Source organism: Sminthopsis crassicaudata, chromosome 2 (genome assembly GCF_048593235.1).
Source record: "Sminthopsis crassicaudata isolate SCR6 chromosome 2, ASM4859323v1, whole genome shotgun sequence".
Lineage (NCBI taxonomy): Eukaryota > Metazoa > Chordata > Mammalia > Dasyuromorphia > Dasyuridae > Sminthopsis > Sminthopsis crassicaudata.
Genome location: NC_133618.1, coordinates 475,806,890 through 475,830,061, shown reverse-complemented (window position 1 = coordinate 475,830,061; position 23,172 = coordinate 475,806,890). Strand labels below are relative to the sequence as shown.

Genomic DNA, 23,172 nt, shown 5'->3' with positions numbered 1-23,172 from the left:
TCAAAGTTACCGTGTTTTACATGTAAGAAAATAAGCCTAAAATGTGCTTTTGCCCCCTAAGGTTACATGGATAGCAGATAGCAAAATCAGGATTTAAACTTAGAACCTAATTTCAAAATGTGAAATGTAGCAAACAGGGAAAATTGCATTGGAGGACAATACATATATTTTTATGACTGAAGGACAAGAAGGCTAGAATAACAGGAAGAATAGCATAAAAGGCAGGACTGAGTCAAGCTTGAGTGTACCTGATCAGGGGACATGAGATTGGCTATGAAGAGTGGAGTCAGATGACGAATGCCCTTGAAAGGTAGATAAAGGAGTTTAGATTTTCTGTGCAGGTAATAGGGAGTCATTGTGAGATATTGGGGAAGAGACTAGAAAGAACAGCCTAGAGCAAAGAAGAGTGGAAATGGATACTAACTTCCGAGGCCAGGATGATGGTAGTAGCCATAGAAATGAAAGGCAATAATGGTACTAGAAGCCTGTGAAGAATATGGACTAGAGATATCAGTATACTATAAAATATTGGCCTTTTCCTAAGAAGAAGGGGAAGGATCAATAGTAATGAACACTACTTGATGAGCTTGACACACCTGCATATACCCAGTCCTATAGATCTGTGAATGGTATTTTAACACTTCCAAACTTCTGTATTTCTGTTATTTCCTATTCACCCTAAATATAGCTTATTTGTATAATTATCTACATATTGTCTTCCCCGTTAGACTGTGAACTCCACAAGGGCAGGGTCTGCCTTCTACCTTTCTTTGTGCTTAGCACAGTACCTGGCACATAGTGGGTGTTTAATAAGTACTTACAGACTAAAACACATATATAGTAAACACACAGTCACAGAAATACATGTATGTATATGTACATATGTGGATGTGGGTGTGTATAAAATGCATGTACCTATTGATTCATACAAATGAAAGTATCTTCAAAACCTCATCATTTATTTATTTATTTTTGCTGAAGCAATTCGAGTTAAGTGACTTGCCCAGGGTCACACAGCTAGGAAGTATTAAGTGTCTGAGACCAGATTTGAACTCAGGTCCTCCTGACTTCAAGGCTGGTGCTCTATCCACTGTGCCACCTAGCTGCCCAGAACCTCATCATTTATAAGAGGGATTCTTCATCTCTTTTGTGCGGCAGATTGTCTGATGAAGTCTTTTCTTTTTTTTTTTTTTTTTTTTTTTTTCAAATAATGGTTTTAAATGCAAAAAAGTTACAAAGGAAACCAATTATATTGAAACAGAGTAACCAAAATTCATAAACTCTCGGTTAAGATCCCTTTATTGATAAGGAATCCAATTGGCTATTACAGAGCACATCATCTGTCTCACAGGGACAAATCCATCAGGTAAGGATTTTGAATTTGTTTTATGCCTTGAATTATAATAATAATAATTTTCATGTGAATTTTTAATGTTTGCAAAGTACTTCTCTTAAATTAGCTCTTTTGGTCCTCTCAACAACTCTGTGAAGTAGAAATTCCAGGTGTTATCAACCCTATCTTATAGATAAGAAGATTAGGCTCAGAGAAGACGCTCCCATATTTCACAGCTTGATGATGTCAAAGATAGGAGTTGAACTTGATTTCAAATCCATCTTTAATCATTATCGCATGGTTCCTCAATAATCAGAGGGTAATGGAAGTTACCCATGTGATTACATCAATCAAGAAATTGTGAATGATCATAACACAAGGGATATCTTGTTGGTAGATAGCTGTTAGAAACTTTTCAAAGAAATAACCTACTGGCTCACTGAAGATGAGGTATAAAGTAATTTAAGAATTACAGAATCTCAGAATTGGAAGGAGCCTTTAAAAGATCATCTCATCTAACCCAAATTTCAATTAGTATATACATATGTCTTCTTAAACTTTTTTATTTGTGACCCCTATTCACCCAAAAAAATTTTACATGACTCCGAGTATATAGGTATACAAATCAAACATTCGCAGAAAATAAATCATAATTTTGAAAACCCCATAGTCAGTTACAAGACCCCATAGGGAGTTGCAAACCACAATTTGAGATGATGTACAACATCCATGAAATGCAGTCATACATATGCTGCTTAATGATGTCCGTTTTAAGGAAATCTTTCAACTCCCAAGATTGTTCATTCCCCAACTTTTAAATATCTTATATAACTGTAACTTTTCTAGTCTTGACCTATGGAGCTAAGGCAAAGAAATAAAATCTATCTTTTCCATAGAAACCCTTCAAAATGCTCAGAGATAGCTTTCATATCTCTCCTTAAGTCTTCTTTTTTAAGAAAAAAAATTAAATGAAATCTTTTTTTCATTCTCCATCACTAAACTGCGTATGGCACAGTCTCCAGTCTTCTCATCAATTTGAATTCCCTTCCTCTTTATGTATTCCAGGTTGTCAATGTCTTACCAAAATTCAACACCAAAAATTTCATAGAATATTACCAATGTATGTTCTTCCCAGAAAAATAGCAGAGTAAGAGATCACAAGATTGTCTCTTCTGAGTGGTATCAGAAATTACAAGAAATACACTAAGAAAAAAATTTCCAGAAATTGTCATAAAAATTTAAAAATGGAAAACAATGAGTAAAACAAGAAGTACCAATAAAACAAAAATATAGAATCCAGAAACAATCATTGAAATCTTTCATCTAGTCAACAAAAGTGTATTTAATAATGGAGGCAATTATAAAAGACAAAATAGATCATTTTGATTATATGAAATTGAAAATTTCTGCACAAAGTTAATATATCTAGGATAATAAGGAAAGCAGTCATATGGGGGGAGGAACTTTGTATTGTGTCTAGCATAAGGATTTCATATTCAAGGTGCCATACTTTTAATAATTAACAGAAATATATGACCAAAAATCATCCCTTAATAGAAAAAAACACTTTACAAATATCTTATTTGAGCCTGACAACAATCACAGTTTGTTACTCTCCATTTATCAGTTGAGGAAACTGCAGCAGACCAAGCTTAAATAGATGCACACAGGTAGTAAGGGTGGAGGCTAGATTTGAATGCAAGTCTTCCTAGTATCAAGTTCAACATTCTAACTTATGCATCATCTAACTATCATATGTGGAGTTTTGTTTTTTTTCTTTTTAATTGCAAACTATTAACCATGACCAAGTTTTCATTCACCTCATACCCAGCAAATTGGCAACGATGATATTGCTGGAAGGATTGGGAAAAGATAGCACACTAATATATTGTTGATAGAGTTATAAATTTGTACAATTAGTTTGGAAAACAATTTGAATTTAAATTGCTAAAATGTTCATAACTTTTGACACAGAAATTCCCTAGCTTGTCTAATATAGCAAATAAAAGTCTTAAGTACTCGAAAATATTTATGCAAGCATAAATAGGAACTGGAAAAAACTGGTAAAAAGTAGATACCCATTAACTGAAGAATGGGCAAACAAATTATGGTCCATAAATGCAGTGGAAAACTACAATGCTGTAAGAAATACCAAAAGAGAAAAGATAAGCATGAAAAGACTTACATGAACCAATGTAAAATAAAGTAAGTGGAGCCAAGAAAACAATATTTACAAAGACTACAACAATATAAATGGAAGAAAAAAATCAAAAAAAGTAAAATTCAATTCTGCAATTGATAAATTTATGAATGTAACCAAATACTGTTTTGTCATAAGACACTCTGAAGAAAACACTCTGAAGATTTGTATGAATCAATGCAGAAGTAAGTAAGCAGAATCAGAAAAACTATTACTACAATGACAAAAACATAGTAAAAACAACATCTAGGAAAGATTTAAGAATTTTGATTCTAACCATGATTCTAAAGGAATGATAATAAACTATGGTACCAATCTCCTAACAGAAAAGTGATAGATTCAGGACTCAAAAGTGATATATTCAAGATTCAAAATAAGACATATTTTTATAAGTGGAAAAATGAGAATTTATTTTGTTTCACTATGCATATTTGTGTTGAGGGTCCTGATTTTTTCCTCCAAAATTATTTATTTCTTGAAATTTTTAATTTTGAAATCTTAAAATTTTGAATTTTCTTAAAATTTATTTTTTCTTTAAATTTGGGGAAAGTAAGGAGAAAAAAATCAATGATTGTTATTTCAAATATCATATATTTTTTTAAATGTTGCAACATGACAAAGGATAAACTTGGACCCAAAGAATAATTAGGAAAAGGCATTTTTCATCATTCCCTTCCAAGGGACAGGAAGGGTCCATGCAATATAACATATATTGTCATATTTTTGATACATTGATTGCTTTTGTTGAATTTTGAATTTTCCTCTTTTTTATTTAAAATTATCTTAGTATATTATACATTTTATGTATTATATGTATATTTTAATTATTTTTATTCAGGGGAAATTATAAAATTTAAAAGTCAATAAAATTGATTTTTAAATAATATGTTAAATTCCTACTATTTACAAAACCCTGAACTAGTTTCTAGAGATGGAAAAAAAGAATACAAGTTATATAGGACACAGACACTTTTCTCATGGAATCTGTAGTCTCATAAAAGATAACTGTAACTTATGATAAATATTTGTTTGAGAGTTACAAAACTAAGTATCATGGAAGTATTGAAAAAGGAAGATTGCTTCCTCTAAATAGAAATTGTAGCATTACAGATTTAGAGTTCAAAGGGACAGTAGAGGCCATCTAGCCTAATCACCTCATATTATAGATAAGAAGGCTAAGGCCCAGAAGGATGACATTTTGCTCCAACACACAAGTAGAAACTGGATTAAAAGTGCTGACTGTTAATTCCTATCCCAGGGCTCATTTTACTGCCCCAGATCAGGCCCATAAAAATGGGACCATCTGAGCTAGACTTAAAAGGGAGCAGAGCACAATAACTGGAGAGGGTTCTCTATCCCTACAGCCTAATGAGCGGAGGGGTGTATCTTCCCTAGACTTTGCACATCCCCCATTGCCTAGTTCAGTCTCCTACAACTAAAGCATCTTAATATGGGTGAAGAGACCAAGTTTCTTGGTCTGGGAGACCAGAGGCCCAATTAAAAGAAATCAGATAGCTGGGAAGAGGAGTCAGTGGATGATGATGAGATGATGAGTTCATCCTAGGATGTGATGACTTTGAGTTGATGGCATCCAGACTGCATGGAAAAGGGAAACCAGGCTCCACCACAAGTAATGAAACACATACCTCAAGTCTTACATTCCCAGTGTTATTTGAACAATCATAAACCCAGGGCTTGACTTTTCTCTTAATCCTTTTCTGCATTTGTACACAAACTAGAGGCAAATGTTAAAGTAACTAAAATGGCTCTCTAGCAGTTTTGTCTCTCTTGTACAGATCAATAGTTTTTTCCTTTATTTGCATAATTTCAGCCAGACAAAATTAAGGACGGGACAAAACCTAACAAAGACTGCTGCATCACAGGTAAATTCCATGTAACTCTCTCTGTGAAACATAGACCCAGAATGAGTTTTTTGTAGCCCAATATTACTGAATAGCCTGGAAACATGTATGAGAGTACTCCAAGTGGTTTGGGCACATGCCTTCAAAAGATGATGTCATTTTTGAGTTACAATTTAAATGCTTGTGTTTCTAGAGACATTTATCACGATTTCAGGAATAATATAACATTGAGAACAGCTCCCCTAAAAGGAAATGGAACTCAAAATAATGGGAAAATCAATCATAGTTCCAGAGGGGAGATATAATGAAACATAATCTCATATCTTATAGCAGATAGGTGGTGAGCTATTGGGACAGAATACCATATACATTATTGCATGTGATATCTATATTGGATATATTGATATTTATTCTCTATGTCTCAAAGCCTGGTTCAAAGGTGAAATTAAAAAAAATGACTATTATGCAAAAACACAAAGGCAGTAATATTTTTAAATGTGCAAAAGAATTAAAAGAAGACTGTAATATTTATAAAAGTTCTACAGAAAAGATAGAATAAATAAAATTTTAAAAAAATTAAAAGTAAAAATAAAGTTATTCAGATATGATCTTTAGATGTTAAGAGTCAGCATAGTGTAGAGGATGGAGCTGACCTCAGAACCAGAATGACCAATTTCAACTCTGCTTCTGATACCCACTGACTGTGTAACCATGGGCGATCACTTAACCTCTTAGTTCCCAGGGCAATTCTATAAGATTAAAACTTGCAAAGAAGATATCAACCTGCAATGGTAGGGAGGGAGTTTATTCATCCCTCAGTTCCCTATAGATTCAGTCCCTTTCTCTCTGCCTGTTCAGATGTTGCAATTGCATTCCTTAAAGAAGTCATACCACGAATGTTATTTGAATCTTAGAGTTCATCTTGCATCTTACTCTCCAGCAACTTAGAGAATACCTGGGGTGGTTACAGGCCCTTCTCTGCAAACTGGTGTGGTGCCAAAGGCAGCAACGATTCCATTTAAAAATAAAACCTTTCATAATCTAAAACGTCACCCGTGCGGAAGGTTTAGAACACATTCACAAAAGAAAATACATTCTTTGACACTCCTAAAAATACATGATCATATCCTACGTGGCAAGATAAGACCAAGTGACTCACTGAAGTCATAATCACTGCAAATTGCAGTATTGTTGTCTCTGAATGAAAATTGCCAAAGGACTCATATTTCGGTTGTTTCAAGCACCCTAGGCAGCCATTTGCCATATCACGAGATCCAAATAATCCAAAGTTGAAGATCATCCCCTCCTCTTTGTGTTTCATTAGCAGAGATCATGTTAATAAAAACAGACCCCGAGTTTAAAAGTGGATTGCCTTGCCCCTGAGAACTATTTAGACTTCCTCTGTGGTGTATGAGCTGTGAATGGCAGTGTTCGCTCTTTATTTCTCCAGAGCACTCCTCTGTCATCTACCACTGTGGTCCCAGATGTCTGCAAATTAAAGGCGTGCTAGATGACATTCTGCTGTTAATGCTCTGCATACATAAATCACTGTAATAAGAGAAGATTGTTATATTAACCTTTGTCATGCAACCCCTTTCTTTTCCTTTTGCAAGAAATATGAAAAACAATAAGTTTGCTTGCGCAAGAAGTACCGGCCTAGCAAAAGGACAGAAGCATCTATTCCTGAGGCTCCCCGCTTCCATGCCATTACTTGGGAGTTGCAGCTTTCCTCAGTTTCCTCAGTTTCACACAAACACACATATACAGAAATATGTGTCTTCCAACCGGCTTCATTGGATCACAATGTCCAGTGAGACCGGGTCTAACTATTTGCCCTGTCACTCTCCGCCCCAGCCCCTTCTCACTGGACATTGTGATCCAAGTTTCCAATGTACTCTATGGACCATCAAGACTTTCCATCCATTTTGAAACCTTTTTATCTACCATATTGTCTCCCTAAACAGAATGTGAGTTCCAAGAAAGTGTAACTGCTTTTCTTTTTCATTTTTACCCCTCATATCATCTCCAGACCCTGGGATGTCTCGCCTTTCTTTTTCTTTACGTGACATTACCTTTATCTTGCCCCTAGTGCACATTCTAAATCACGTCCAAAAAGTATAGTCGGCTGTCCTCCCCTTGCTAAAATTCAGATATAAGTACTAGACAATGGCTCAACATATAGGTTGTAGAGGACACTGTTAAGGTAGAGTTTGGACAAAATGCTTTTCTCCTTTCCAACTCTGAGACTGATTTGTTTGTGGGATGCTTGAGATTTCCCAGATGAAATAGCTGTTTTGAAAATTTGTGTTTTATATTTAATATGAATGGGAATGCCTGCCATTTAGGGGAGGGGGTGGAGGGAAGGAGGGGAAAATTCAGAACAGAAGGAAGTACAGGGATAATGGTGTAAAAAATTACCCATGCCTATGTGTACTGTCAAAAAATGTTATAATATAAAATTAATAAAAAATTTTTAAAAGAAGTAGTTCAATGTGAAAAAAAGAAAATTTGTATTTTAAGAGTAAACTGTATCCAAGTACCTTCATTTTTTAAGATGAAGCATAAGTGAACTTGAAGTTCCTCTACATTCCACGTCTGTCTACAGTGTGCTATCCCTATCCTTCCTATACCATTTTATTGTCCTCAAAGTGAAGGACTCTAAGTAAAGTATACAGGGTTGACACCCTAAGGATGTTACTATTTTACTTCATGAACCCTCTTGGACTGGGCTATTCTATTATAGTTCCCTCAGGACTTGTCTCCCCAACTTTTTTTTTTTAACTAACGTATTCTTGAAATTTAAAGCTTATGTTTGTCTTGGAGGTCAAGTTCCTTGTTTACAGATGAGAAAAATGTAACCCAGAGAATTTAAATCACTTATTCAGCTAATGCAGATTTGAATTCAGGTCCCCAAATTCTAAATCCAGTGTTTACTCCAGTCTACTATATTGCCTTATAGCTTTTCCTCTTTAATCTAGTTTTCCAGGCATCATGGCATAGTGTTTTTTATTGTTTTTTTTTCCCTAAGGCAACTGGGGTTAAGTGACTTGCCCAGGGTCACACAGCCCAGATTTGAACTCAGATTGTCCTGACTTCAGAGCTAGTGCTCTATCCACTGCGCCACTGTGCCTCCAAGCCATTGGACCCAGGAAGAGCTGGGTTGAAATCCCACCTCTAAAATTTAGTTGCTATTAAAACCATCAGCCTACCATTCTGTTTTTCCTCTGAGCCTCAGTTTTCACATCTGTGAAATGGGGACAACCATGTCTATCCCACTTACCTTATCATTAGCATTAAATGAGGCAATGTATTTATTTTCAAGATACTTTGCAAAGTTTAAAGAGTGCTGTGTGTCAGTTTATCATTATTGCCATTATTACTTACATCCAATCCCACCATCTGTGGGAACTTTAAATCCCCGTCCTTTTCACTACATACTCCATTTAATCTTACCAAGTCACAGATAATCCCTGCACTCCCCAGTCCTCCTTGAAGTCTCTATGCGCTTATTTCCACCATTCCTCCTACAATCCGCTTGGAATGTTTCTGGGAATTGCCTCAGAAAGCCATCCCTCTCTTCCCTCAGTCTAGAGGAACTCATCTTCCTCCCAAGTGCTTGACTGAGCGGGACAGCCCTGCAGCATCTCCTCATTTCACATGTATAAGTTTATTTTACAATTTGAGCCTTGAATGCTCAATCTGAGACATGTGTATGTGCGCCGAAGAGCTTTCAGGGAGACTATTTATTATTAGTCACTTTGATCTAATTCATCACCAAAAAGAAAAAAAAAATCTCCAAGTACAGAAAGTCCTTTTTTTTTTTTAAATGACACATGTTGAAACAGTTAGGGTATACTTAAGCCCCTGCTTTCTATGGCTTGGGCCCTTTGGAGTCCACAGGTTCACAAATGTAATTAAAAGAAGACTGTCGATATTGCTGTCAAAATGCCATGTCACCCCATGAATGAAAGCCTCAGTCAATTTCTCAATCCAGGCCAAACTTTCATACAGGCCCTTTCACTTTATAAATCAACTCACGGCTTAGAACATTCTGGCAGCCCCTTCAAGGAATGAACCAGAATGACAGGGAAAGAGAGGATAACAATCATAGCTTGACTGAATACAGGTGTTTGAGTTTACAGACGAACCACAAATGCCTGGATCTTTGACAGCTGTTGATGCTATCAGTTATATGCAGCTATTATTGGCTCTGTTCATGAAGGGCTGGGAGGCCTTTCCCTAAGCAACATCTCTGAGGCTGATAACATTTGGCTGAACTTTTCAGATCTTAACCTCCCTTCTGACTTTTTGCAGTCAAACCCGCCTAAACTGATCAGAGGAAGAGACACACAGTGGGAAGACAAGTAAAATATTATTGACTGGACTGTTTCATGTCTATTAGGAAGAAAGAGCAAAGGAGGGGAGAGCTGTGCAGCTTGACAGGCTTCAAGATAATCAGGGGAGGAATCAAGGCTATAGAGTAACCCTTAGAAAAGTAAGAAAGCAATGGCTTATGAGAGGTCACGGTTCTGTGTAAGAAACAAACAACACGGGCCGCAAACAGGGGGGCCAGATGCTGTTAGTCCGGGCTTCAGCGCTCCCCCCAGCTCCCCCCAACTCGGAGTCTCTAAACTCTGAAACGTTACCCAAGCAAAGCACAACAAAAACAGGAAGTTTTGATAACGTTGGGAGGAAACGGAGCCCTGTTATTTTTAAAGGTCTTATTTATAGATGCACACGGCGTGCGTCTATACGGGCATGTGTCTTCCCAGAGACGAAGCCTTTGTTCCAAGTGAAGTCAGGATTCCGAGGGGATCGAATGAGACAGCTGAGGATTTTCAGATGGTTTGGCAGTGGCCGTTTGTGGTTTTAATTTGCATCAGTCTCTTTTGCTCTTTGACCTCCATTTCCAGAACTGAATGTCTCGACTTTGCACAGACCCATGGATTCCCCCCAGGAGAGGGTGAGTTAAAGGGGGACCTGGAAAGGTTTCGCCCACTTAGCACAGACAAGCCAGTGCCTGAGCACCCATTAGCAACTATTGGATCCACTTTGTGGGTTTGAAATGAACGCTTTAGATCCTGCCTGGATGTCAAAGAGCAGCTTTCAGAGAGGACTTATCCCAGCTGGAGCGAGGATCATGGATCTCTTAGGGTCTCTGGCATGTTGAGACCTAAATAGTGGCTTCCTTGCATGCAGACATACACACACACACTCACACGGCAGCAGCAGGAGCAGCAGCAGCTCTTACCTGACATGATGAAGCTCCCGAGAAAGAACATTAACAAACACATACGGCCAAAGAAAGGCTGCTTAAAAATCTATATAACATTTTCCCACCTTCCTAAGGGTACAGCTCACAGCAGAGATGCTTCTCTTTGGGGACATGAGCAACCTATTTTTTCCTTGACATATTTCCACTTTGTATTTCAGAAGCCCTGACCTGTGTAAATAGTTTGCTTATGGGGAAGGGGGTGCACACTCCCTCAATTAAGTAAAAATATCACTACACTTGGCCATGTGGTCTTAAAAAGCTGTGTCTGTTGCCCTCAAAGAGGAGTGGTATTTAAAAGAATTTAAAGACAAGGGAGGAAACGCAGGGAAAAAGAGAGGGGAGGTAGATTGGGGAAAGAAATGCTTTTATAAAATGATTCCAGCATTGTAGAGGAAATTTCTCATGGAAAAGAGCGTCTAATGGTATCACTCAGACAGATTTGCGGATGACATTAATACGATGGATGACAGAATCGAGATTCAAAATGATCTCGACAGGCTGGAACGCTGGGATGAATTCAACAGGATGAAATGAAACAGGGATGAGGGTAGAGCCCTGTACTTACATTCAAAAATGCAGTTGTGTTAATACAGGGTGGAGGTGTCCTGACCTGACACCACCAGTTCAAAACACACAAAAGAGGCAGGGGAGATCTCTGACCTCAAGTCCTAAATGAGGCAAAAGGGAGGGACCACGGTTTAATCAGATTTAAGGTTTAAGCAGGCAGTCTAGGAAGAGAAAAAGAGAGTCCAGAAAGAGGATGGAGATAGCCCAGCTTGTCAGAACTGGGTTTGGTTCTGAGAGCCATATATTCCAGAGGTAGAAGAACTGGCAAATAGAGCACAGACAAGGAAAGTAGACCAGAATGGGGAGAAGCACAGCAATAAAGCCGTAGTGAAAGGAATGAGTGCTGTTTCTAAGTGGAAATACCAAGTACTTTAAAGTAGAAACGGGAGTAGACATAGCCTTGTGTTACTGGAGACAGCAAAAATAAAGAGCAATAGGTACAAGTTACAGGAAGGCAATTTTTTGCCTCAACTTGGGCAGCCAATATAAAGAAACAAGTTTGGAAACACTGGGGCATTTAGTCCAGATACCTCGGTAAGTAGCTTGTATAGGACATAACTAACTATTAGACTAGAATGGGAACAGACCCCTGTAGGTAAGGTAGAAGGCACCATGTTCCTATTTTAGCAAAAACCAGATGACCCCCTGTCATAAATATTGATCTATTCAATCATCAAAAATAAATTAATGTTATTGTTTTAGACGATAATTATTCAGCTGAAAGTTTGGAGTAAAGGATGGAGAACTGGCCTCTAGGTCAGGAAGACATGGGGTCAAGTTCAATATATGTGGGCTATGTGGTCTTGGACAAGTCATATAATTTCTTAGTTCCCCAGGCAACCATTTAAGATTATAAATTGTAGAGAAAATGCCAGTCTGCATTTGTAAGCTCACTGGGAACAACTGACATCAGGAAATCATACATGTCATTCAAAAGATAATTGTTCCTCCCTAGACAGTGCTACTTGGTTAATGAGTTGGCTAGTTTTGTTGAACTCTTTTTCCCCTTTCTTTTTTGTTCTTTGTTACAGGAGCTGGCTCTCTAAGTGGCAGAGGGTCAAGGTATGTAATTGAAAAACGAAGGTGATTTAAAAACCTAAAATTTCAATGATTTTTTTTTACAAATAATAATCATTCATATTCATGCGGTGCTTAAGGTTTTCCAAAACCCCTTTTTCCCAACAACTCTGTGAGGCAAGTAGTGCTGTTATGATAATCACCATTGTACAGATGAGAAATAAGAGATTATGTGCTGTGCCTAGGGTCAAACAGCCAGCAAGTTTCAGAGCTAAGATTCAAATACAAGTCTTTCTTAACACCAAGTCCAATACTCTTTCCACTATATCATGCTGCCCTTTTTAATGTTATAATGAGCATCTGCCATGATACGAATAAGAATCATAGTTACTCTGGACACATATAAGAACTAACTACTTGGCTCATCTTTGCAGTATATTATTCTAGAACACTTGGAGACACCTAAAATTTATATGAGACATGATCCTTGACTTTATGGAACTTAATTGTCTAGTACTGCAGGGCTTCTTAAAGTTTTTCTACTCATGACCCCTTTTCAATCCAGAAATTTTTACATTAACCAGGCATATAGATATATAACATAAATATGCAAATCAAGTGCTAATAATAAATCATAATTTTGCAATTCCCATATTCAGTTATAAGACTGCATATGAAGTTGAATCACAGTTTAAAAAGTTGAGGAGTACAGAAAAGTTGAACTAAGTGATACCTAAAACCTGTGATTCTGTAACTCTACCGGGCATATGTGAAATCTGGAATTCCTTTAACCATGTTTAGGAAACATATGGTAGATTCCCCATAGGGCTTTTAGAAGTAGACCGAGTTCCTTATCTTCTACTTCAATGTCCTATATAAGGTTACCCCAAAGTATCTTATTCCCCTCTTCTTCCAATTCCTAGCTCTACCATCTCTGCTTTTCTCTTACTATATGGCCCATTGCCCCATTCTTCAGCCATTCCATCATCTCACTTCTACTTCTAAGCCATCTGCCCATTCCCAGAATGCCCTCCATATCCCAGGACTTTATTTAAGCAGCACCTAAATCTTATCTTCTCCCAGAAGTCTTCCACATTAAATGAAAGAAAAGCAAAAATAAATTTCTCTTGGGCCCTTTCTGGTTAAGCATTCAACTTTCATGATTCTTTAAACAGGTATAAAATTTCAAGCACGATTTCTTATTTAATTCACATATCTGTTTAGTGTTTGTCTTCTTGCCTACAAATACCTCCTATCTGTCAGAGAGAGAATGAGACAGACAGACAGATGAATAGAGAGAGAGAGAGAGAGAGAGAGAGAGAGAGAGAGAGAGAGAGAGAGAGAGAGAGATGGATGGATGAATGTAAAATTTGGAAGGATAAAGTCAATGCAGGAATTTGTTTTGCTTGCCTATCCATATTTTTTTAATTTGCTTTTTTCTGTTTTATTTTCCAATGTGAGAGGGGGAAAGAAGGAGAGAAAATAATTTGTTAATTTTAAAATAAAAGACTCCAAATTAAAAAAAAAAAAACAACCTTCCTGTCTGTGCACATTTATGTCATCTGAGCTAAACTATTAGCACAGTATCATGAAAAGCAGCAAAAGTAGCTGTGAAGTATGAGAGAACACTCAGTTTAGAGTTAGAGGGCCTAGGTTTGAATCTCAGCTCTACAACTTATTGGCTAGCTGTGTGACTTTGTACAAGTTTCATTTTCCTCCTTTATTAAAATGAGAATAATAATGTCCATAACCAGTTGTGAGGAAATGGGGTTGTTGTTAGAAAAAGACTTTGTTAACATTAAGATTCTGTTAAAATGTGAATCATAAGCATTAGCCTCTATACCACCACCTCCATCATCATCAATGTCCTCATCAACAACAGCAGCATTGAATTCATCATCATCATCATCATCATCATCATCATCATCATCATCATCATCATCACCATGTGCATTTCCTCCCTTTGGGAATTCACTAGTATTTAGCAGGGCTCCCAATCACTCCCTTTTGTTTGGTTCCTTTAAGGAAGAGTCATGGGGGTTAACTGGAGACTCCCAAGGGGTCACTGAAGGAAAGCAGAGCAAACAAGAAAAAAGAATTAGAGTAGTTTCCATCCCCAAACCTGGGGCAGCAGGCCATCCACTGATTGCCCACACTAGGATTAAGATTGACACTTAAAAAGAAAAATGCAGAAGGGAAGAAAGGGGGAATGAAGGTGTGGGAATGGGAAGGGAAGAGAAAGGAGTGAAGGAGGGGAAGAGGAAGAAGTGGGGAAGAAGGGAAGGAAAAAGGAAAGGAAGGAGGAGAAGGAAGAAAAGGAGAAGAGTAATGACGAGAAGACTTCACCATCTTGCCAAAGCTGCCATTACATGGAAAACCCTCTAAGATATTTCATCTAAATGATTAAAAGAGAAGCATTACAAGTCTGGAGAGTATAAGTAACACAAGGGAGACTCACCCCATATTCATAGATTCTGGTCCAAAGCCCCACCCCATTTTAAAACAGTTAGGTGACATAGGACAGAGAATGGGCTATAGAATAAGGAATCCCTGAGCCCAGATCCAGTTCCAGAAGCTTGGCTAGCTTCTGTTTCAGTCTCCTTTTCTGTAAAATAGGGACAATAATAGCATGGACTGCTCAAGATTACTGTAAGTATACAATGATATAATAATATTTGTAAAATGCTTGACAAACTTTAAAGTGATACATAAATCTATTATTATTTATTATTTTTGTTGCTATTATTATTATTTTGCAGGTGTAAGTGACACCTTCACCCCATGTTACTTAGGTCATGTTCTAGCTCATCTATGATTTGGAAGACATGACAGTTTAGAAGGTAGACTGGGAGAACCTTGGAGGCCAGTCCCAGACAGGCCGCATTTCCTGAGGCTCTGGCCTCTTCTCCTCCCCTCCACCTCCCTTCCACAGAACTGTAACCCAGCACTACTTCCACCTGGGCCAGAAATGGTCTCAGTGGAAAGTACAACCCTGATGTTATTCTTGAGTATTGGAGTGAAGGAACTGGGCAATTGTGCTTGGAGACAGGCAGCCTAATCCCCACCGGAATGGCCTTTACCCTCATGGGAACTGGGGTGGGGAAAATGGAAAGGGGAGGGTACACAGGAATGGAAACAGGGAGGTAGTATTCCTAAATACTGGGGTGCCGCCGGCCAATGGCAGACCAGGAGGCAAAGCACAAGGAGTACATTCATCAAAAGAAACATGCGCTCCCCATGTCAGCATCCTAGGGATAAAGTCCTATGTGTCCTGTGCTAATTACAACTCTGCTCCTTCCTTTCTATTATCTCCAGTGTTAAAGGAGCAAATAACTGATTTTATCCATTTCCTCTAAGAAAATTTGAGAGAACTGTAATAACCTCAATTTTTAATATGCTGGGAAAACCAAAAGCCACTCATCTCCTCTCATAGGTCCGCTTTGCTATTATTTTGGACACACTCTTAAAAAAAAAAGATTCTTCAGTTTTCCAGTCTATATCAGATTAAAAGGCATGGAGAAAAAGATCACAGGATTTAGAAATCAAATTCAACCTTCATTTTGCAGATGTTACAGACATCAAAAAAAGGAACATGATTTGTCCAAATCATCCAAACCTTAAAAATAAAGTGTTTTATCTATTTTCTGCAAAAATAAATGGGTTTATTAAAAATTCTGCACTCTTAGAACTAGAAGGAGATTTAGAAATCATATTATCCAATCTCCTCATTTTAGCAGAAAACTAGACACTTGCCCCAACAAGTCAGGGACAAAGCAAAGTCTCAAAATTCTCAGTCCACTACAAGGCGCTCTTTCTCCTTGGCCTTATTGACTTGCCTTAAAGTCCCCTTCCCCATCCAATGACTCATTTCCCAGCCCCAGATGCCACTGAATTAGGCCTGTTGCCTATAGACCCAAGTGAGTTTATTCAATAAAGATGTGTGAGAAACATCTGAATAACCCACTTAACCTCCCACCTCCCGCAGTTCCATTCTGGAAGTCCAATAAGCCTCAGAGTTTACTGCTCAGTTGAACAATACATGTAAATCTTTTAAAAGCAGGGAGGGATTCTTCTGTGTTAACATGAATCTGGGCCCTCACCCTCTCAATACCCTTACTAACCCATAGGCTACTTAATGTCATCTTGGGATAACTGGGCTCTGTTTAATGCAGGAATGGGAAGCCATTCCTATTGAGGGCCACTAACCCACAATAATGATGATAATAATAACAATTTGCATGCAGATAGCACTTTACAATTTACAAAATACTTCTGTATCCATTATCCAGAAAATTAATTGAATATATCCTAAGGAAGTTAAAGATAGAAACAAAGCTCCATTATAACTGAAAATATCCATAGTAGTCCTCTTTATGTTAGTAGAGTTGTAATTAGCATGGGACACACAGGTCTTTATCCCTAGGGAGCTGATGAGGGGAGTACATATTTCTCTTCACTTTTCCTCATGGTCTGCCATTGGCCTGTATCACTCCAGTGGATAAGAATACTACTTCCACATTTCCATTTTTACAGAGCCCCTTTCCAATATCCACAGCTATCATCCTAATATGGATGTCTCCTCTCCAAGCACAACTACTCCTCTGGTTGAATTGATCTCTATACATGTTCTCACTTCCTCTTCTTACCCTCCTGCTCAAAAGTATCATCAGTCCTACTGTACCTTCCACCCAAGTACTGTACTTTGCCCCAAGTAAAAGAAATATTAGTTAAATTAGTTAAATGGAAGTAAGGTATGACTCACACTGGAAAATAGAAAAAACAAAAACCTATGGTGTCTGAATAGAATGGAATACTGTTGTGCAGCATGTGATGGGAATTCAGAGAAAAGTAGGAAGATTCACATGGATTAAGGGAGAGTAATATAAGTAAAGCCAATAGAATAACATACATGATGATTATGACAATGTAAAATAAAAGATTACTAAAGAAAGCTAAAGTCTGAATAATCAAAAAACCCACAAAAGTCATAGTAAACAGATAATGAAATGTATTTACCTTCTCATAGAAGTGGGGCAAGGGGTTACTAGGGGAGAGTATTATATACATTGTCAGATGAAGTCAGTAAATTGAGTGTTTATGTTCAAAAGAAAATTATCTGTTGTCTTAGTTATAAGAAAAGGTTCTATATGAAGATGTTCTAGGGAGAAAGAAATGGCTGTGATATAAAGATTAAATGCAACTTTAAATAAATACTTAACTACATGTTTAAAAAGAAATCTAATTAAAAATCTTTTTTCCCTAAAAGATATATAAGATATTTACTCCTAGAACATTTTCTGTCTCACAGTACTTTGTACATACTTCCTGGCATTGTGAGCTCATATTTCTCATATGACTTAGGTCTCTTTCCAACTTGAGAATTCTTTAACTGGCCATTTAGACTGTGTGGTCCTTGAAGGCAGGAATTATTTCTTATTTATTGGGTTTTTTTTGTTTTGTTTTGTTTGTTTGCCCCTCACATACCTTAGCTTAGAACATAATGTCTCTAAGTAAATGTTTTTATTTTTATTTAAATATATTTCACTTAGAGAAGCAGCCAAGAATGCTGAACTTGGAGTTAGAAGACCCAGGATTAAATCCCAGCTCCAACACTTAACTAACTTTGTGATTTGGCACAAATCATTTTCTTTCTCCAATTCTTAGCTTCACTCTCTATAAACCAGGGTCGATAACATCTACCTCACCTACATCATGAGTTTGTTGTAAAAGAGCTTTATAAATCTTAATGTCTTATAAACACAGAAAGGTTTTTTTTTTTTTAATCAAGAATTGTCTATTGCCTTTCTTTACATCCCCAACACTTTGCATGGTGCCTGGCACATGGTTATTATTGTTGTTGGTGGTGTTTAGTACTTTTTTAATCATGTCCTACTCTTCATGACTCTATTTGGGGTTTTCTTGGCAAAAATCCTTAGAGGCAGGCGTCAATTTGCTTTTGGTTTTGTATTCCCAGCCTTTAACTCCATCACTAGCACATATTAGGTGCTTAATAAATCCTCATTTGATTAAATTGAATTGGAATTTCCAATTCTTTTCAAGGATCAGTTCTAGTGTTATCTCCTATAAAAGATCTTTTCTAATTTCCCATAATTCCTTTTATCTGGCCTCTCATATATATACATATAGAATATATATATATGCATATATATACATATCTTAGAGAGAGAGTGTATATATAGAGAAATATATAGATACATCTTTGTGTATATATGTATGTGTGTATAGACATAGAATTTACTCATCCAAATTTACATATCCCTGCTTCCCATCCCAGTAAAATATAATCTTTTCCCTAAGGGTAGAGATTTATTTATTTATTCATTTACTTATTCATTCATTCATTCATTTGGGAACTCACAATTGTATGGGAGACAACAAACAAATATATAAACATGCATATGGACTGTTCCGAGAGGATTAAGACCTCTGGTGGGAAGGCATGCTGAGACCTTTTGAGGACTGCTTGTCTACCTTTGTTTTACACCTCTCACCAAACTCTCACTTGTGGCCCCAAAAAGCTGTGGCAATGTGCAATGGCCATACCCAGACAGACTAAACCAGGTTAAGGATGACCCCTAAGTCTCAAACCCATTGGTGAGTGAGGAATACTTCCCCTGGCAAAACGGGTGGATGAGAACAATTTGTTCCAATGGCCAGGAAAGCAGCTGAAGCACATATTATAGGACTGCTAAAGCTTGATCAGAAATCAAAGATCCCAAGGTCATCCACTGCATCCTGTGCCATCTATGTCTTGACTTTTGTTTTGCCAATGGACTTCAAAGATTCTAGGAGAGAGCGTGAGGCTGATCACTTTGCTTGCCTCATTTAAATTTAATTCATGGCTAGTCAAAACATTATCCTGTAATGTCTCTGGTCCTCTTTGAACATAAAAGAGCAACAACAACATTTACTTGCTTATCTATCTATTTTTCTTCCTTCCCTTCCCTTCTTTCTTCTTTCCCTTCCTCCCTTCTTCCTTCTTTCCCTTCCTCCCTTCTTCCTTCTTTCCCTTCCTCCCTTCTTCCTTCTTTCCCTTCCTCCCTTCTTCCTTCTCTCTCTTCCTCCTTCCTTCTCTCCCTCCCTCCCTCCTTCTTTCCTTCCTTCTTTCTCTTCTTCCTTCCTTTCTTCCTTCCTTTGTTATTAAATTGAATATGCCATCCTGTTCATCTGGCATGTGGGTTCTACAGTACTATTGCCCAATATCTACCGCTCTGAAATGAAGATTTGCTAACTATTGTTCATAGTTCTACAACTACTTGAAAATAAATCTCTAAACTTTAAAAGGCTCAGTTCTACATATGGTCTCCATAGCAGCCAACTAAGGGTATTGTCTGGGATGCAAATACACTAATAAGAGTAGGAGTAGTGCAAAGGCAAATGAAATAAAGCCCAAGGTTTGTGACATCCTTCCCTCTGTTTTAAATAAAGGGATTTGACTGGGAGGGAGAGGAGGGGGCATACAAATGACTGAAAGAAATTATCTTATGTTCCTTACTTCCTCATTGCTTACTTAGTAAAATGCAGAAGCTATCTTCACCAACTTACAAGTAGATGACCTTAAATTATAGCGATAATCCCTTCACTGAAAGAGAGACAAGAATTATATGACTTTCCCATTTGAAATTACATGAAAATCTGAGGTAGGCAGCGCTTGAGTGATGGCAGAATGGGACTCGAAGGATCCATTGCTATTTCTATAAACCACACTGGAGTTCAAGTGCAAATTGTAGTTCTAAGAATGTGGATGGTTCTCCTGCAGGCCCGTGCTCTTGGGGACTTCACGCACTTCCCCATCTGCACAGTGCGCCTGCCATGCTGTTATATATATTTTTTTTTGAAAGAGGTTTTCATAAATGCAGTTCCTGAAAATTTACTCCTTCATCAGCAAGTTTCGATTTACAAACAGTTATTCTTATTCCAAAAAGCAAAGATGTATGATTTTATATAAAAGTTACATCTCCATTTACACATGAATATATAATTCTACATTCCACTGTCCCCCGAACTTTATTCCCGTTTATGTAGATCTTAATACAGTTATATAGTCATCTGGCTAACATCCCCCTCTGGATGGTAATGAGGTCCTCTCTAACCCTTTAGCTGCTATAAAGTATGCAGAAGTTAAATGCACAGATGGAAAAAAATTTGTCTCAATTTTATACTTCTGCAAAATGGTAATTTTGTACTTAAAATGTACAAGATGGATGTTCAGAAATATAGGCTGATAGCCTAAATTATATTTGGTCATAATTTATGTAGTACAGTCCCAAAGAGATACAAAAAAGGCAGAGCATAATTTATCTGTTGGAATCAGAGATAGCTTTACTAAAACTCCCATTTATTCTATCCCCTATAGTTTTAAGCAGCCTTTGTCCTTAGGGCGCATTCTATTTAAACTCCCCATATTGCTGTTTGATCACATATTGTAGCCTATAATTTGCCTATCATCTGAAGCAAATTTAGGTCCCAGAAGTTATGATCTCAACATAGCAACCACTTTATTTGGAAAATACAAAATATTTATAGCAATATAAAAAAGGGATGAAAATAAAATTCCTATAATCATTGGAACATACACACTTTATCATTAAGGCTCATAAATACCATTAGGGTATAACTATGGCGTTGCCTAATACAATTACCTTCAGAAGCACACTCTACTCAGTTCCTGAATTGGAAATAGAGGAACTTTGTTCTAAATAGTGTTCCAATGTTGGCGTTTGTAGGGAAGCCCCAAAGTAGGGTCATGCTAGATTGCCTCTAATAGAGCACTGGAAGAAGATCATCAGCAAGTGGAATCAGGTTTGGACTTTATGTAAAATTGTAATCAGGGGCTTCTTAACCTGGGGTCCCTGAACTTTTTCAGTATTGTGGTGACTATATTTCAATATAATTGCTTTCTTCTATAATCCTATTTTATTTTAGGCATCAAAAAATTTATTCTGATAAAGAGTCCATGGACTTCACCAGACTGCCAAAAATACCCCAAGACATGAAAAAAGCTGAATGACCTCTGCAGTAAGAAGTCTAAGGGTCATAAGTGGCCATCTCAACTAACCTCCACATTTTACAGATGAGTAAATGACCCAAAGAAGTTAAACATATATCAGGAAACATATCTATCAAGTGTCTTAATTTGGGGTTTGAACCCAGATCTTCCCGACTCCATTCTATCCACCATACCACATTCTTGTTAAGGAATGTATGAGACAAGATGAGCTCCCTGATCCCGTGTGACTCTGAGATTCTGGGAATCACTTCCTGCACATCTCAAAGTCTTCACTGATGAGTAGGCCATCCATCCACTGCAGATTATAACCTTGCTGGCTTTAATAACTGTTTTTGCAAATTGTGACCAAAAACTTAATCAGCTGAAAGCCAAATATTTGATGCTGAGCATTTCCAAATTGTCACCTCATCCCTGACCCCACCTTTGATGCCTTTCCAGTTTGGCAGTATCTATTGAAATTTGTGCTCCACCTGTCCCCAATATCACCCTTCAAGAGAAGAAGGAGCCATCATGCTTTTGTGATGTGAAAAAGCTTTTCCACTGGAAGGCAATCAGTCTTTCAAATGAAACCCTTTGACTATGAAGAAAAGCAAATTGCTATTGGACAAGTACGCTGCAGCCCTCCTTCCAATGTAAGAGAATGTGGCACTCACCTAGGAGTTAATATTTGACCGCCCGGATGTTAACACAGACTCCACGGCAGGATTGGGACTATTGAATTTACTATTTTAATAACATTAATTGCCTTGTTCTCCTTGCTCCTCTGTGCCCTCTCCCTCCGGTAATGATCTTCTCATCTCCTGCAGCTAAGTCATTTGGAACATGTTCCGTTAGCTTTGGCTCAAGATAGCCAACCCAAGGTTTGCCTGTGTACTTGAAGTGTAGCCCCCAACAGTCACTGCAGCAGAGAATGCAGTCTCTCACATCAGAGGAAGGACTGGGGAGAAGAGCTCAGTACTTTAAAAACTGGAGTCTGCAGTCAGAAGCCAGAGTTTGGAGAAACATTTACCACTGAGCTACAAAGTAAAGGGAATCATGGATTTTCCAGAGTACCTCTCCAATGATTTTACTTCTCCCTCAGATCACTCTCTGCTGCAACCCCCCCAACCCTCACCATATTCAACCCTCAAGGTTGCCTTCCACTCAGTGAAGATGAAATAGTGTCCCCCATGCCATCTTTCCGATAAAAACTTCAACAGAAGCCTCATATATTTTGTTGATATTAAAGATCTTGTGGCTGTGTGAAGACTAGTGTTGGTATTAATCTTCGAGGTCATTCAGCATATTTCCTCATTTTTAACACAGCCCCTACCCTCAAACCTTCAAAGAACCAGCTCTTTGTTCTGGGTGACTGGGCTCCAAGAGAAACCCTGGATTTAACCAAGCAGACCCTTACTTGTCTCTGTTGTCTTGTTCTGGTCCCTCACATCGAATGGCATCCACCCCTTTCCAAAGTCTCTCCCTTGCTAGAAATGCCCCCCAAGGAATAGATATCAGCACATATTGGGAGGTGATTTTTCCTTCCCCACAAAGAGTGATATACACTTTCCCATTCGGAGTGAGGAAACACTGAGGGCAGGTCCTAAGGGAAGAAAAGTTGATTGCATTCCTGTTATCTATGGGGTGAATCGATTTTCCAATAGGATGTTAGGAGAAGTAAAAATCATGTTTTTGTGTGTGTGTGTGTGTGTGTGTGTGTGTGTGTGTGTGTGTGTGTGTGTGTGTGTGAGAGTGAGAGAGAGAGAGAGAGAGAGAGAGAGAGAGAGAGAGAGAGAGAGAGTCTGTGTGTGTGTGTGTTGTGAGATTCCTTTATGAAATTAAATCACTTTCCCCCAAACTGTTATATTTCCATGCTCATAAGTCTATAAGCTTGGGTCAGCCCACTAC

The 23,172-nt window shown here is 37.8% G+C and overlaps 1 long non-coding RNA gene across 1 annotated transcript; it reads left to right on the top strand.

Moving 5' to 3' along the window:
* Positions 1-10,142: 10,142 nt before the first annotated feature.
* Positions 10,143-22,967, top strand: LOC141553631 (uncharacterized). The gene is made up of 3 exons (XR_012485557.1): positions 10,143-10,358; positions 12,269-12,299; positions 21,201-22,967. It is a non-coding gene; the product is annotated as an uncharacterized LOC141553631 (long non-coding RNA).
* Positions 22,968-23,172: the final 205 nt, after the last annotated feature.